This window comes from Protomyctophum bolini (genome assembly GCF_963924005.1).
Source record: "Protomyctophum bolini genome assembly, chromosome: 11".
Classification (NCBI taxonomy): Eukaryota; Metazoa; Chordata; class Actinopteri; order Myctophiformes; family Myctophidae; genus Protomyctophum; species Protomyctophum bolini.
This window is the reverse complement of record NC_137872.1, coordinates 25,580,598-25,597,358: the sequence shown is the minus strand read 5'-3', so window position 1 is coordinate 25,597,358 and position 16,761 is coordinate 25,580,598.

Sequence of the window (16,761 nt, the reverse complement as noted above, 5' to 3'; positions counted from 1 at the left end):
GACCTTTCTTCTGACAACAAACTTATACTGTAGTAAATCATGTAGTTGGATGCACAGTGAAAGTAAAGTGAAAGTGTTTGAGGTTGGTTGGTCATATAGAGTGCTTCTCAACCTTTTCAGACCACATAATAATCATATTTGAACTGGGGAACCCCCCACCCCGACAAACAGGAGTTACGGCATTACATTTTGTTTGACTCGGTTCCATGGAGAACAAATGGGAAAATCTACAAGCTCAAAATGCCGGGCGTTGTTTGACAATTTGGCCGTAGTTTGACCAGTTCTTTGACCAGTACTTATAGTAGTAGTTTGTTCATTAGTTTTATTTTTTCTTCTTTTTTTTAATAGAGGTATTAGGTATTAAAAGTTCTTAAATCATGTGGGGACTGGGGGCCCACAGGTTGAGAATCAGGGATTTATACAATAGCATACTCTCTAAGTTAACACGAGTGCAGTCGTGCAGACTACTACTAGTACTTACTGTACTACTACTAGTTCTTATGTAATTCTGCTGACCTGGCAGTTGCACAGCTGGTGCCTGGTCAGTCTGACTCTGGTTCACCCCGTAACCCTAACCCCAAACCTTTCCATGAAAAGACCCCCAAATAGCTAATAGCTATAGCCTCTTGCGAAATGGCTTATGGTTAAAATAAACAAAATTTATATATTTTTATGTTTGCTATTTTCAAGGATTTGTGACAAAAATTGACATGCCCAACATATTTGCAAGTGGTTATACTGGCACAATGACCTTATGAACCGAATTTGAATTGAAACGAAGCGGCATGATAGACTAGCACTATGTGTCATGCTGCAGGCCTGGCCAGCCAACATCAAACCTCCACTGGTTTGACTGATGAGGGCCCACCCCGGCGTCGACAGACCTCTCAGCTGTCATCGTCAGAAGGCACATATTCATGGCCGATCAGGTTGCTGTTTTTCCTTAGAGACAACGTGCCACCGCAGAAACGCTAAACCACGTAGTATATTTAAGAGATGCTCTTCATTCAGCAGCTGTTTGCTACCATGTTGCAAGCGGTGCAGAAGCACACACACATGTGAGGTATGCAGTGCATACCTCACATATAGTATACTGTGCACTGTGTGCAGTATGTGCACAAGCACACTCACATTATTGAGCTTTGTTTTGTAATTCAATGCTGTAGTCAGTAAGAATATGTGTTTTCAACATGCCAAATTAAAGCACAAGACGAGGCTGCTGTACGTGGTGCCATCTTGGATCGACCTGATGTGGAGGAGGGAGCGCGCCCACGGCGTCCCCAGCGGGAATCGAACTGCAGGACCTTCTAGCTGTGAGGCGACAGCACTGCCGACTGTGCCACCGTGCCCCCCCCATTATTATATATTTTTATCCAACCAAAGTCAGAAATTGAAACTTTTCAAATGCTCCAATTCTTTCTTTCATGCAACAATCTGTCATTCTAAACTCTGAGTCTGAACAACTATTTCTAAAGACTTGTTGCATAAGATGTTGAGATGTTGCCTAATTCGAGTCTCAGTAAGTAGAATGCACTCGGTGAGGATTATAATCAAGGGCAGTCTCTGGGCAGACATCAAGGTTTGGGACCACTGATTCCTTATTTGTGTGTGTGTGTGTGTGTGTGTGTGTGTGTGTGTGTGTGTGTGTGTGTGTGTGTGTGTGTGTGTGTGTGTGTGTGTGTGTGTGTGTGTGTGTGTGCCAAAAAAAGATCCCCATGCATACTGTGATCTCTGTTTCTCTCCCAACACACACACATACAGTCAAGCACTAAAAAACACATACACACACAGAAAGTCAGAAACACACACGTACGCACACACGCACGCACACGCATGGCCCGCCAACACAAATTTTGGCTCCATCTTTGACAGCTGAGTGTCTCATGATACTCAGAGCCATGGAGGCCAGAGGAGGAATGGGGGAATTGAACAACAGGTACACTATCTTGGACACGGTACAAATCTACACTATCTTGGACACGGTACAAATCTCTTTCCATCCCCGGAACCGGGATGAAAGGCAATATGTATTATTTCCTCACAGTGTGGGTGTGTCCAGGACCAGAGATGGAAAAAGTAGCCTACTCAAATGTTTTACTATCAATATTGCAATATAGAAACACTCTGTTATAAGTAAGTTCAAAATGTACTTTAGTAATAGTACAAAAGTATTGGCATCAAAATGTACTTAAAGTACCAAAAGTAAAAGGAATGTACACACCAAGTTTTCAAATGAATAAAACTCATTTTTAAAATAGCAGATCTACAAGCTCACAACAATGCATACGTGCTTGTATCTGCTATGTTTGAATAAACAAGGTATAATAAGGGTTAAAGCGGTTAAAATGACACAGATGCCTCACGGTTTTAATGGGTTAATGTCCCCTCCAGCTGTTGATTTTATGCAGCGTTGGCTTACTTATGCCATTGTGCTATATTGCTGTAATTTGTCATTATAAACGGTACAGACGGTATTGTTCATACCGTCTGTTTTGCCACGGCTGTTTTGCCACGTAGAAAGTTCAATACAAAATACGAATACAATAAAAAATGAGTTAGAACGTCATAAAAAAGAAGGGAACAAAATATGGACGTATACAGGGGATTCTGGTAATACACAATACGTGTGTGTGTGTGTGTGTGTGTGTGTGTGTGTGTGTGTGTGTGTGTGTGTGTGTGTGTGTGTGTGTGTGTGTGTGTGTGTGTGTGTGTGTGCGTGCGTGCGTGAGTGAGTGAGTGAGTGAGTGAGTGCGTGTGTGAGTGAGTGTATGTGTGTGCGTGCGTGCGGACCTTTCACACAATACAATATTTCTATCACGTTGATATATCGCCATCAGTCATGTGTGACCTATCCAAGCTCCTCCCCGTTATGCTCTCTGTCTGACCTTGAATGACGACACATGGATGGACACAGAGCCAGGAAAGGAAACGTTATGCATGTGGTTGGCTCTTGACCAGTGGCACCTTGTACTGACAGCCCTTGGCGCCGTGGGTGAGAGACTCCATTGCCTATAATGGTCTTGGAGGCGTGTCTGCTAGTGCAGTGGTCCTCAACCTTTTAAGGCTGTGAGTGACCCCCCTCAAAATAATAATATTTCAAACTGGGGACCCCCCTATCATGAGTTGAGGTATTAATGTTTCTTACATTTGTTCTACAGATAAATATTGTGAAAATAGCAGATCTACAAATGCAATTGGCGTTGTGAGCTTGTAGATCGGCTATTTTCACAATTATGTCTGCCTGTTTATTCCTGTGACTACAATTCCTGGTATACTTGGCATCACTGGCATATTTAGCACTTTAAGGCAATCATGATGTGTTCAAGGAAGCCATTAACGTGTTGAAGTTAATTTGCAGAGATTAGAAACTTGCTTGAGATAGGTAATCCAACGCAGATATTCAGGTTTATTTATTTTTTATCCCTAGCGCCCGATTCTTGGGCAAACATTCTGCAAAAATATCAAATCTACAAGCTCCCCAGTATTTGTTTTTACCATATGTGTGGCTGTTATGAGTCCAAAATAGGGACACTAGTGTTCAATAAAAAAAATCAGACAAGTCTGAAGTGAGTGGTGCAACAGCGCCCCCTGTGGGTACTCTAAACATAGGGATGGACATAGGGACATACTGGGACATTGCTGTTCCTTGGAGTGGTTGCACCACTCAAAAATAGACCTATTTCATCCCACAGGGTCCACTAGACATTAATTCTTCTGCACACATGAGGCCGAATAAAAATGGGGTTTTCAAACTATTTGACCAGCAGCCTACATCAACAAAATCATTATTCAGTGAATTGCATTATAGCCAAAAAAAAAAGGCAAAATGCCAACGTAAAGTCTATGAATTAACAAGGCAGACAATCAATGCCACTCGACCCATTCTCATTGTTCATGGAAATGTCCCTCCCTCTCTGTTTTGCACCTTTCCGCTGTGATGAAGACGACCGACATCTTTCCACTGAATGTGTGTCACGTCACGCCCCCCCCCCCCCTCCCTTCCCCTTGGGACAAAGTAGTCTTTACACCTGGAAGGAGTGCTAAGACAGGCCCACTGGGCTGCTGGGCCAGCCACGGTTACCACAGTGATATCTGCATACATGGCAACCAGCAATGTCAGCTCCAGTTTAGAATTCTCTGGGGCATAAATGGAGAGAAGATGGGAAGTGGATGACAGAGCAATGGAGAGAAAGAGAAATATCGAGAGAGCGATGCTGTGCATACTTTTTGACTTTGAGCTGTCTCTGGTAGAATATCATGCCGATCGGTTCTCTCCTGGATTTGAGCTGGTCAGATTTTGCATGGGTATTATGAGGCCTAGTGTGGTCTACTCTAGGATTAGTAAGACAATTGTACAGGATATGTTTTGGAAGTGTCCAGTTCATATAAGGATCCAGTAGTCCAGTTTGTGTAAAGATCTCAACTGAGGACACTTAAATAACACCAAAAGAACAGGCCTGCATACAAAGCACTCTCCAATCAGTCTGGATCTTGACATGGAGAGAGATGTGGAGAGCTCACTTCCAAAGCTACTCTGGAATGTGATGCAAGTTACAGATCCCTGTCTGGGGCTAAGGTCGTACCCTCACACCGCATTGAGTGCGAAGAGCAGTGACAGCAGCACACGCGCACACACACACACACACACACACACACACACACACACACACACACACACACACACACACACACACACACACACACACACACACACACAGCAACCACATTTTTCTATGCATAACCTGATCCTAGTAATAACCCAACCTAACCGTAACCCCTAGCTCAAAACATTTCACCCTAACTAACCATAACCCAATCTAACTCCAACCTGAATCGTTTCATAATTCTACTACCTCTTCACCCAAAAACGACCCGTTTCCTCATGGGGACCAGAACAATGTCCCCATCATGAGGTCAGTCTTCTTCTGCATGGCCTTATCCTTGTTGTTGCTCTTGGTTCCAACAAAGATGACGCAAGGAGCAACGTGCATGCACAAACTCACACACACACACTTGCGTGGGCACACGCGAACGCACACAGAAACAGAGATGGGGGGATATTAGCCATAGTGAAGGTGATCACCCGCTCCACTTTAGATATGGAACAAGATTAAGAGATCCAATCAGTTGGTGACATTGAGCCTCGCCAGCGGCGGAACGGGACACCGGACTGCCTAATCGTCACCTCTGCTCAGCCGTGGCATGCCAGCATCAGAGCAGAGTCCCCGTCAGCCGAAGCAGATGGTTGACACCCACCTTCTCCATTTTCTAGATGGGATTATCTCCCTGACTTCAGACCTCCCCAGTGACTGATTATACTGTGCCAGTGGCCTTTCCCCCAGCAGGCCTGCAGGGTGCTGCTGATGATGCTAGATGTCCCACAGGGCCAGGCGACACGACGAGGCCTAGCTGGCTGCTGGAATAGGGTTTACCTTCACGCAGTAAAGTCTGGAGTGTCCGTTTAAATCTGAGACCCATAAGGGTTTATTCATATTTGATGTAACCATCGCTGCTGTCTAAGCAAATTAATATACCTGACAGACAAAGTGCCAAAATCACAGAGACATAAGTTGCTGTGTGCAAAATACACATTTTGGGACAATTTCTTTTTTTTACCTTTGTTGATACCACATGCTCTGCCCAACCCTGCCCCCCTCTAGAACTGGCCATCAGAGCATTGCATGTGGTACAGTATAATGCATCCTTAACCATTGGGCAATTTCCTGTGACGATTGAGCGAAGATGTGATTGTCGTGAGCTTGTTATAAGTGTGTAGGTGTGCAGCAGCTTGTCAATCCTACCTGGATGGAGTGACCCCATATCCTTCCACTCAGAATTGTGTTCCTCTCAACAAGAAGATTACATCCTGACGTCACCGTGCAATTTTCTCCATTGTTCTGCATGAGATTACAGAGGTGATTTATGCTGGGATTAAGCAGGGTAGGTCAGAGACTCAGAGAGACTCAAAGACATAATGATATAATGGGTAATTCCCCTCCCAAATCAAACAATTTGATGACTTTGCAGTATACACACCTGCTGAACACGTGCGGTACACACACACACACACACACACATGCACATGATCACACGCACATGATCACACGCACACACACACACACACACACACACACACACACACACACACACACACACACACACACACACACACACACACACACACACACACACACACACACACACACACACACACACACACACACACACACACACACAGATTCACAGATTCACACATGCCTGCACACACTTCTGTAAGTGGACCTTACAAGAGTTGGATTGGATGTTGAAATTGAAGAGGGTGAACAGGAAACATTGTTCCTTAGTTGGGACCACTGGTGTTGCTCACCAGTCACCAGCACGTTTGACAGGCTGGCGTGCTGTGGTCTGGAAAGTTTGTAATCCAAGCAACCAGGCTGTGGTTCACCTGCATCACTAAGAGTTTAGCTGGCCGGCTAGATGGTGTTGAGGGCGCTGGAGAAATCAAAGAACCTCTCCAGTCTTTGTAGGGCAGGTAAGGTGATGGCATCATCCACACCAAGGTTATACCAGGTAGCCTCTGCAAACTGCAGGGGGTATATATAGGGAATCACCAGGTGCTGCTGTCGTATGTCTGTCCGGGATATATAAGGAAACCGTAAACGCCTGACTTTCGCCTGACTTTCTTCAGATTTGGTACAAATAATTTCATGTGAACTCAATGAATTGATTCGATTTTGGTAGTCAAATGTGAAAGTTCCTCTGAGACCTCTAAAAACATGTTTCTGAAGAATTCATGTGCTAATGACAACCTTTAACACAAATATCTAACAGGATATGATGGTGCAAGTGAAGATTTTGGTCACTGTGACCTCAAGTCTGTTGTACATTCTCAAACATCTCAGGGACACTGGAGGGAATTTCATTAACATCTAATGAAAGCTGTGCATGCAGACTAAGTGTAATGGAGCCCAATGTCTCTCTAGTAGCAAGAAAACAGGGCAAGATTTCCATGTCCATGTGCAGTGAGTAGAGCATGCACGTAACAGGAAGCCCTCACAGCAGTGAGAGGTCTTAGTATTACACCAGGGCTCAGGTAATCAACGTTCTGTTGCGGACCGTTGCGTTGGCTTCCCTACTCTTGCAGTAGACGGTGCAGTCAGCCAAAAGTCAAGCTGTTGATTCCGAGACTAGAGTGGGGCGATAGATTACACAGATAGTTATATGACAGCTATAAGTCATCTTTTTTTTTTTGGTTGGCGGTTTAATGTTTGTTTGTTTTTTTGTTTTTTTCAGGATCCTGTCATTTAAGACTCTGAATATGAGCAGGACACGTGTGTGTAATGCACACACTGTGATGTGCCAACCTGTCCTGCACAATTCATTTGAAAGGGGGAAGCACTGCACATAAGGAAACATCGCATTTCCCAGAAGCCTGGATTATTTCATCATTCAAATTGTAGCAGATTTGGAAATAATCTGGTCAAAGATCCAACCTTTTTCCTGGTCTATTTCAGGGACAATATACATTATCTCATTCAACAGGGGCAATTGACTTTCCATTCCTAATAAACCATGGATGAGTTGAACGCATTGGGGACTGGGGACACTAATAGCTTCCTGGTTCACCATCCAAGGTGTGAGACTAGACGGTTGAATGGCTCTAGTCCTTCAGGTTAATAAAGAAAGACATTCTTCTGTTCCAGCGGGGAACCTAATCCCTAAACATACTGTACATGTATCCTGCCTCCTTCAATGACACTTTATAGCCCTGCCGTGAAACATTTACACGTCGCTTTCATTCACTCAATCTGTCTCCTCTGTTTCCATCGGTGTCCTTGTCTTCATCATTCACGGCCTGTCAATTTGTCAGGCTGTCACGCTTTATCTGTCCTTTTTGTTTCTCTCTCTCTCTCTCTCTCTCTCTCTCTCTCTCTCTCTCTTTAATCAATGTCACTACATGGCTTCACTTGGCACTGAGCATTTATAGAGGAAACTACTACTATCAATTTAAACAAATGTTCTTATTCTGCATTTTGTTGCAAGAAAGTACTCAATGGCCTGTGACTGCCTATGTGACAGTTTAGTGGATTCACTGATTCAGAAGACTAGCAGAGGTTCATATCCCAACATTTTGTCTCTGTGGAGCCAGTACAATTTTAGCCCTTGTTGTTTGGCATCAGCAGGCACAGACTTGCAGAGTGGCCTTGATGAGAGTTTAGTGTCTCTCTACACTCTCCATCGCTGGGGACCAGCGGATGTTTCCATAATGGAACAGCTGGGCTCTAAATGTACTGCCTGCAGGAAATACCAGCTTGAGTTAAAGGCTAATTTATACTCCACTACTGTACTGAACTTTTTTTTCGAACTCGGGTCTCCCGTCTGAAAGTCCAACATCTTAACCACTAGACCAAAGGGATATCCCTATGGACCGGGGGAGATATTAGACTTTTGAGGCTGAGGCGCTGAGCCACTCTGCTACACAACTATAGCCTAAAGATCGAGGCACTATTTGTTGCTTTTGCGCCCCACTGAGGATAACACTGTAGTTCACCTTCTGACCTCACTGCAATATCGGGGACTGCCCATAAGTCCGACTTCCGACGTATTAAGTCACACACAGTCACACACCTCAATGCATTGTGTGCTTGTCAATCTGCGGTTTAAAACATCACGCCTGTGTGAAGTGAGGGGCGCTCTTATCATCGTACATCATGCATCATTTCATACTGGTCAATCAGAATGCCTGTTAGCTGATTTTCTCGTTTACATATGACGTACATTTTCCCTTCAATGTCAATAGCGTTTAATGTTTTGATCATATTTAGCGGAATTCTGACGTAATTTCTCCGTTCATTGTCAATGGCAAATATTGAGACGTGTGGGGACAAAAGCTGTTTATAGAAAGGGCTAGCTCCCCTTAAAGATCACACCCGTGTAAAGTGAGGGGCAATCTTATCATCGTACATCATCATTACATAATCTCATTCCGGCCAATCACAATTTGCGTCCTCACCTTCGTCATCAATGTTTGTATTACGCATTGTTTGTGTACACAAACACTCAAAATTGTCCATTCATTGTCAATGAATGTTTGTGTGACAAATTTGGGCTAAAAGCTGGACATAGTAGGGCCCCTAAAAACAATATATATATATATATATATACATTTCAGCCTATAACCAGTAAGACGCCCTGAGGTCGCGTGCACGCATCCACCTGGGTGACGGCAGGCTGCTGGGTGAGCGCTGGCGCTTTGACATGGGAGGGCAGATCAACATATGGAATGAATTCTGTAGTGGCTATATATGGAGCGTGTCTTGTGTGTACATGGTTTGATGAAGTCATATCAACATATGGAATGTCAGAACAGGTATTGACTGATACCTGTCCAGGCTGTCCATTTAAACTCTAGACGGGCCTGCCCCAAAGTTATTTCTTGCCGGCGAAAACTAGAATTCTCAACAGGCCCGAAAATGAAGGCCCGGCCCTACCTGGGCCCTCATCAAACCCTGTAGACTCAAGACACTGCCCCCGCTGCCACCCCTAGATCTCCATATATGGAACTGACCTGTTTCCATATGTTGATCTGACCTCATCAAACCCTGTACACTCAAGACACGCTCCATATATGGACAGTGCAGGGGGGGGGGGGGGGGGTGAGGTGTGATTGAGGCATGGCAGGTCATGCGTCAACCATCAACCCAAACCCTCGTTCATTCATTCATACGTTTCCAGAACATTCCTGTGGCTTCTGTGTGAGTGGTCTATTTACACTTTGCCCACCACAACATCGCTGGCAGATCAATAGACACGGGTCAGTCATGCTGGAGGTCATCGATGGAAACACATTTATGTAATCAGGCGAATGGAAGATGCGTGGTCTCCAAAAATCATTTTCTACCTCTTTATGCCCTTTATGCATATCGCACTGGACATCTGGCAGAAATTCAAAGCTGTGGTGGGTTTAAATATAGGCCCTAATGCCAATATGAATTTGCAGCTGTTCTGCCATGCCATGAGTTCTCCTCAGGCAATGAATAGAGAGATTACATTTCACTTTCTTCGGCTGTCCTGGGTTTTAAAATAGCCTGAATGTCCCAAAACATTCAGTTAAAAAAAAGAACATGTGCACTTATTCACTCTTGCTGGTGTCACATAATATTGCCTTTCCAGTCAAATGTTTATGACCATTATAGGCCATGACTGAGCCCTATGAAGCCTATAATAGCATACTTACAGCAGTGTCGGTTTCAGAAAAATAACAGATTTCCAACTGATAACGGTGATGTGCAAACGACAAAGTCTGCAAGGCTTAATGGGAGCTATTACATTTTGCTCTTGGCTCACGCCATCCTCCGTCCGTGGTACAGTATATCCACAAACAGCCATCGCATGACCGAGACACACCTAACTTTTCTGCAGGGTTTCAAGTTCTTCCATTGAAGTGCTGAGTTACAAATGCCAACCAGTGCAGAACGGTGTCACCCATTCCCCTCTGCGTGGCCCCGGATCTCAAAGTGACCTGTTTATTTAAACCAGGGCACGATAAAGAGCATCAAAACCAGTGGGGGGAAACCCCCCACAAGATATCCTATAATGTTTATGAGGCCATGTTCAAAAGGAGAGCCTGTATTTACATTGTCGTGCTGTGTTTCCAACAGCGCTGCTATACAGTGTCAGGAAGCAACATGACCCTCAGTGATGTGATGAAACACACTGTCATCATTGGGTTTTTACGACGATCTGTTGTTTCAATCACAAATATTTGCTTTCTGGTGGCGCGCGCACACACACACACACACACACACACACACGGTTCATCATGGTCAAAGACACCTACGGAAACAGACATGCGCGCACGCGGACACACACACACACACACACACACACACACACACACACACACACACACACACACACACACACACACACACACACACACACACACACACACACACACACACACACACACACACACACACACACACACACACACACACACGCACACACACACACACACGCACACACACACACACACACACACACACACACACACACACACAGTGGATTTCCGTGAAACACCATAGGGGCAGATTTGCCTTGGCATGGTGATTTGTGATGGATGGTGTTTGACACTGGCGTCTCGGGGTGTAATTACGATGTACTTTGGTCCAGGCTCGGCTATCAAATCCACTAATCTACCCAGGCTATCACCTTCAACATCCACGATGTTCAAGGCAGCGATTGTTTCAACGCCACCGAGAGAAGCTGAGCTATGCTGTACTGGATTATGAGCCTAGAATGCTATAGGAGTAGGCCTATTTCCAATGGTTTGAGCAGAGTACCACCTTCCAACTTCATTTGAAAAGAGACTCATAAGCTGGATAATCAATTTGAAACACCCAAGTCCTCCAAAACGACAAAGGTTCACGTGTGGAATGTGCCTGAAGCAGGCTACTCACGATTCCCATTTTGGCTTCTATTCTCTGCCAGTGTTTCTCAACTTGTTATGGGTATTTTGAGGTAAAGTAGCCTACTACTGTTATGGATACTCAGGGATACTTTCCTAGAACAGAAGAAAAAAGAAATCCGTTAACCACATGAACCCTATTGCGTCCCTACTATGGGGTGTTCTACAAGCTTGTTCTACAAGCTCACAATGCAATGCAATGCATTGTGTGCTTGTAGATTGGCTATTTTCTGAAAAGATATGTATAGGGAAAAGGTAGGGGGCATAGCATAGACCCCTGTGGGTCTATATTAAAAACTAAAAAAGTTGCCCTAACTGGGTGCGTCATGTTTTCACCTGGCCTATTTCGTCTGAAAGCAGAACAAAAAAGACAAAAAAACAACAACTCATGAGTGGTTGAAAAGTGCAACTGAAAACTGACAAAAAGGGCACCACTGAAAAATCTGCCATTCATTTCTCCCAGGATCCTGGTGATTCATGATCATAAAACCTTTGATTCTGTGATTTATTTAATTTAATGATTTTGAATATTTAATTATATGATATACTACATAGTACATTTAACAATTATGCTTTGTTTAGATTTTATTTTTCCTCACAATATCAAAGTTTTTATGGTCATGATTCACCAGGATCCTGGATGGCTTGATTGTAGGCGTAAAATAATCGATTTTTTGTAAATCTCTATGGGAAAAATGAATGGCAGATTTTTCAGTGGTGCCAGAAAACCACGCCCACTGCTATGCCCTATTGGCCCGTGTTGGGAGGAGGGAAGCTGTGTGGGGAGGGTGATAATTGTCATTGCAACTACTCCTACGGGCTGGGGCAACACCTCAGCGGGGAGTGTTGGGCGGGAGGATTAGGACGAAGGCTCTACGTCCTCCTGGTGGGGTCACCTAACTGTCCGGTGAGCCCATAGATATTAAAAAATATAGATGTCTCATTGGCCGCTGCAGTTCCTTGCAGCGACCTGTCTCCAACGGTCTACCTTTATATGTCTATAGCCAGTAGGATACAACAGCAGTGACAACAAAGAAATGTGTGTGGGGAGGAATCAATTGGCTTAACAACTAAATTGTGGAGAAAAGGGGTGGAAATAATTATTGGCTATAATTATTGGCTAAAGGAAGAAATAAAGAATGAATGAATGAATAATTCATTCATTCTGCTCTATTTAACACAGCCTGGGCCTTTCATTTGATAAACACTAGTTCCTTGTTTTTGTTTAATGCCCTGTGTAAGATGTGTAATTTCAGTTGCCAAGTGGGTTAAATGTAACAGACTTGAAAAACTGTGGTACAGTTCTAAGGTCTTCGGAGTTTCATCAAATCATCTAGTAATTACCTCATGGTTTTGTGAATGAAACATTCCTGAGAGGAACTTTCCTTCCTATGCTTTTCATATAAAGGAAGAAGATGATGAGGATCATAAAAATGCACTTACAATTTACGCATTTAGCAGACAGTTTTATATAGCATTTTTTTTATACGTTTCACAAATTCTTTAAAGCTTTTTTGGTACTTAAGAATATTTGATGCCAATACTTATGTACTTTTACTTGAGCTAGTTTTAGCTGCAGTTGTTAGTTGTATTTTACAAAGTGCTTTACGTAGATTGCGCATTAGATTCACCCATTCCTACACTGATGGCGGAGGAGACCTTGCAAGGCACATCGGGAGCAATTAGGGATTCATAGTCTTGCTCAAGGACACTTCGACACTAACTCTGGGGGAGCCTGGGATCGAACCGGCAACCTCGCAGTTCCCAGCCATCCGGCTCTCTACCGAGTCCCGACCCCTGATGGGGAAAGGCATGAACATTTAGGGAGGTTGAAGGGCAGGGTAAAACACTTTTTGTTAGTGTTTTTCTTCTTTCTAATTATTTGTTCGGCCCAATTTTTTTAGTTTATTCTCATGATTTGGCTGTTGGCTTTGTCCGAGGCTTAAATGCCTTGAAATAAATACTTTGAGAAACGTCTATGGGAAAAATGAATGGGGAATTATTTCCTGGTCCCCTTGTCGTTCTGAAAGGGGGCGGGACTGCAACACTCTATAGTCTATACTAGTGCTGTATTCTACAGTTTGTCAGGGATTTTCAAAGTAGGACCCAAAGGCAAAGAAAGCCAACACTTGACATGGGAGATTGAACAAACAAGCAACAGGCGCATCCAAAGACCAGGCTACAGAAAACAGACAATCTAACTAGACACAGGTGAACTAAAGAACAATCAACACAGGGATTGGCTGGAACTGAATAGGACACAGGTGAACTCCAATTGCAATTAAAAAGGGTGAGACAAGACAGGCAAACAACTACAAGGACCATTTCTCACGTGCTTATGAGCTACTCATCAGAATACGTTCCATATAGTTCTTCAGCTTCACTTAATTGTACTGATGAAAAAACATGCAATATACGTTTAATGTATATTCATGTATTTTAAATAACACTATTTTAAATAGCAAATTGTACAGTATGTGCAGCGCTGGATGATGTGCGTTGTGACCTCATCTCTTCCTCCTAATAACACTATACTCTGGTGTGGCTGATGTCTGTGACAACACACATTACCCCTTCCATCACATCCCCTCTGAAACCTTAACCAACCTAAATGGACCATGCTGTCAATACATGTCATTATCTATTCACAGCTTTGCCCATTATGTCATACATAATCATGGACCATTTTCGTTAATGGCTTTATATTTAGACTTTGCATGTGTTTTCACCAGTCTTTAACATGGTACTTGAACCTGCCTGAATAATTAAGTCAATGTTGTCTAAACATCATTGCACGGCTAATAAATCAAGGACCTTTGCATTGCATTTAATAAATAATCTCCAAGGGGCTATTTTCAGCTTGACTTTTGAAATCAATTCACACTTAAAAAGGAACTAAAATAATGCAACTTTGATCAAATATAACTGCACAGTGATATTTAGCATGTTGGACTACCTACAGTATCTGAAGCAAGTTGACCTTCATCTGTACTGAAATTAACACAATCCATGCCTGAATTCTTCACAAATCAAACTAAACAAAAGTTCATTATTATTGTCAAGTTGTAATTAATGGGCTAAGCCTGCCAGACCACCAGTATGAAAACCAGTTGAAGCCCTACTCTGGGGCTAACATTTGGCAAAATTGCAGATCTACAAGCTCACAGCGCGTTTCAACACGACACGCTGTGATCCTGTAGAGCGGCTATTTTTGGGGACGATATTCGGTATAGGAGAGGGAAATACTAGTGGACCTATAGCAGCCTGATACAGAGCCCTAGGGGGACCTAGATCAAGTTCACTATATAGGGTTTAAGTGGTTAACATGCAATGGGAGCCATCAAAGAGTTGCGTAAGCTTGCACACCGACAACCAAGCCTCAGATCTGGTTCCATCATCTGAGTTTTTCTTTTTCTTTTTTTTACCTTCAACAAACAAACACAGAAGTGCTGACATCCCCCACCAGGGGACATCCTGTTTTGTTTGGCTGTTTATCCCATCGAGGTGCTAGGTAGAAGAGATGGGGCTACGCCAAGTTATCCGAGAGGGGCCTGCAAGGACACTGTGACTAGGATGGCTCAGCATTCCTTGGCAAACGACAGAGGGCTTGGCTACTAGTGGGGGTGGCTCAGCCGTCTGGCTGGGATGACCCTCCCTGTTTACAGTTACCGGTAATACTTTTCTCCAATTAGTTGGCCTCCCTTCTCTCACAAACCTCATATTGTCCATACAAAATCTACATTGAATAATTATCACCAACAGTGGAATCGAATCCTCTCTTGGTTGTCTCGCTAATGAGTTGCTGTGTTCCTAAATGGGGAATGGTGACTGTGGTCACTAAACAGTCACTAGGCAGTGGTCACAGGCTTCGTGTACACTCCTCTGTAGTCTATATTGGCCTTATATTAGGCACGCCTTACCCTTTATCCATAAACTTCTTTGCCATATTTCTATCTTGAGAAACATTTTTAAATAGATCAACTAGCTGATCTACATCGACACGTTGTGAGCTTGTAGATCGGCTATCGGCTAACTACCGGGTATTTTAAAATGTTTTTCAAACTAGTAAAAATGGCAAATAAGTTTAGGGAGTTATAGCACTATAGTTTGTCTGACACGGCTTTGTCCATCTAAAGGTCTGTGTCTCATGGTAACAGTAATTCCTTTGGGATATTGTGTCAATGATAACACCTGAATCATATTATACACTTATTGCAACACAAAATATGTTATTACAGACAATACTCCAGGTGACAGAAAGTGGGCTACTTAACATTGCTGACAGAATAAGGGGTCATCGTCACAGGATCATGAAGGTGAACAACAAATTCCACAGTGTTACAGCCAGGAGATGTTGTTGCACTTGTTTGGGTTCAAAGTGGTGAATGGATGGACCGACTGACTGACCAATATCGCCATCTTCCGCCAGCGGGGCTAAAAATATATGCTATAAAGTATAAGTATGTCACCCGCATTTGTGAAAAAGGTCAATAGAAATATTATCCTGATGTTTTGAATTCACACAGTCATATACAAGAGTGCAAGAATTCTGCTACGCTTGCTCAAGTGATCAGTCATGGGATGACTGAATAGTGAGTACTACTGTTATTCAAATCTGTTCTGTAAGCAGGTTCCTAAGCAGACTGACCACTAGAATGTACGGGAGAAGCCTAGTAATGCATAAATCATTGGGCTGCTAAGATATGGTATGACCTCTCTGACACCTGTTTCAGACTGTAACCACGACAAAAACAACCACTGATGTTTACAATGGGATTCATTTCAGACAAATTGCACATAGACTATGATAACTACTAGTCCATCTAAATTTCCTCCTCATATTTTGAGGTCTCTAAAATGATTAGTTAGATTATGAGTGACCTTTCCTCTAGCGCCACCATTAGGCCAAAAATTCCACTTGCACACCAGATCAAAAGCAGGATTGCCATGAAACGGATTGTATAAATGCTCCTAGACCTAGAATGACCCCTGCTGATTTTAGCGATGTAATGACCTTTGCCCTAGGGCCACCATTAGGCTTTTCCCCCCGTTGCACACAAGTTACATCAAAATAGTAATAATGTTCAATCAATGATGACATTCCAGGCTTCTCAACTAGTGATCACTTTCAATTCTTAATTAAGATCATTGATTATTTGAGCAAAGGTCACGATTACTATTCCTTCCTCTGTAACTTGAGAATTACTACTGTGTAGGATGTTACAGAGAAGCCATCAGTGTATGACCGGGAACAACATTTGCAGCATGTAAGGGCAAATCTCTCTTTGTAG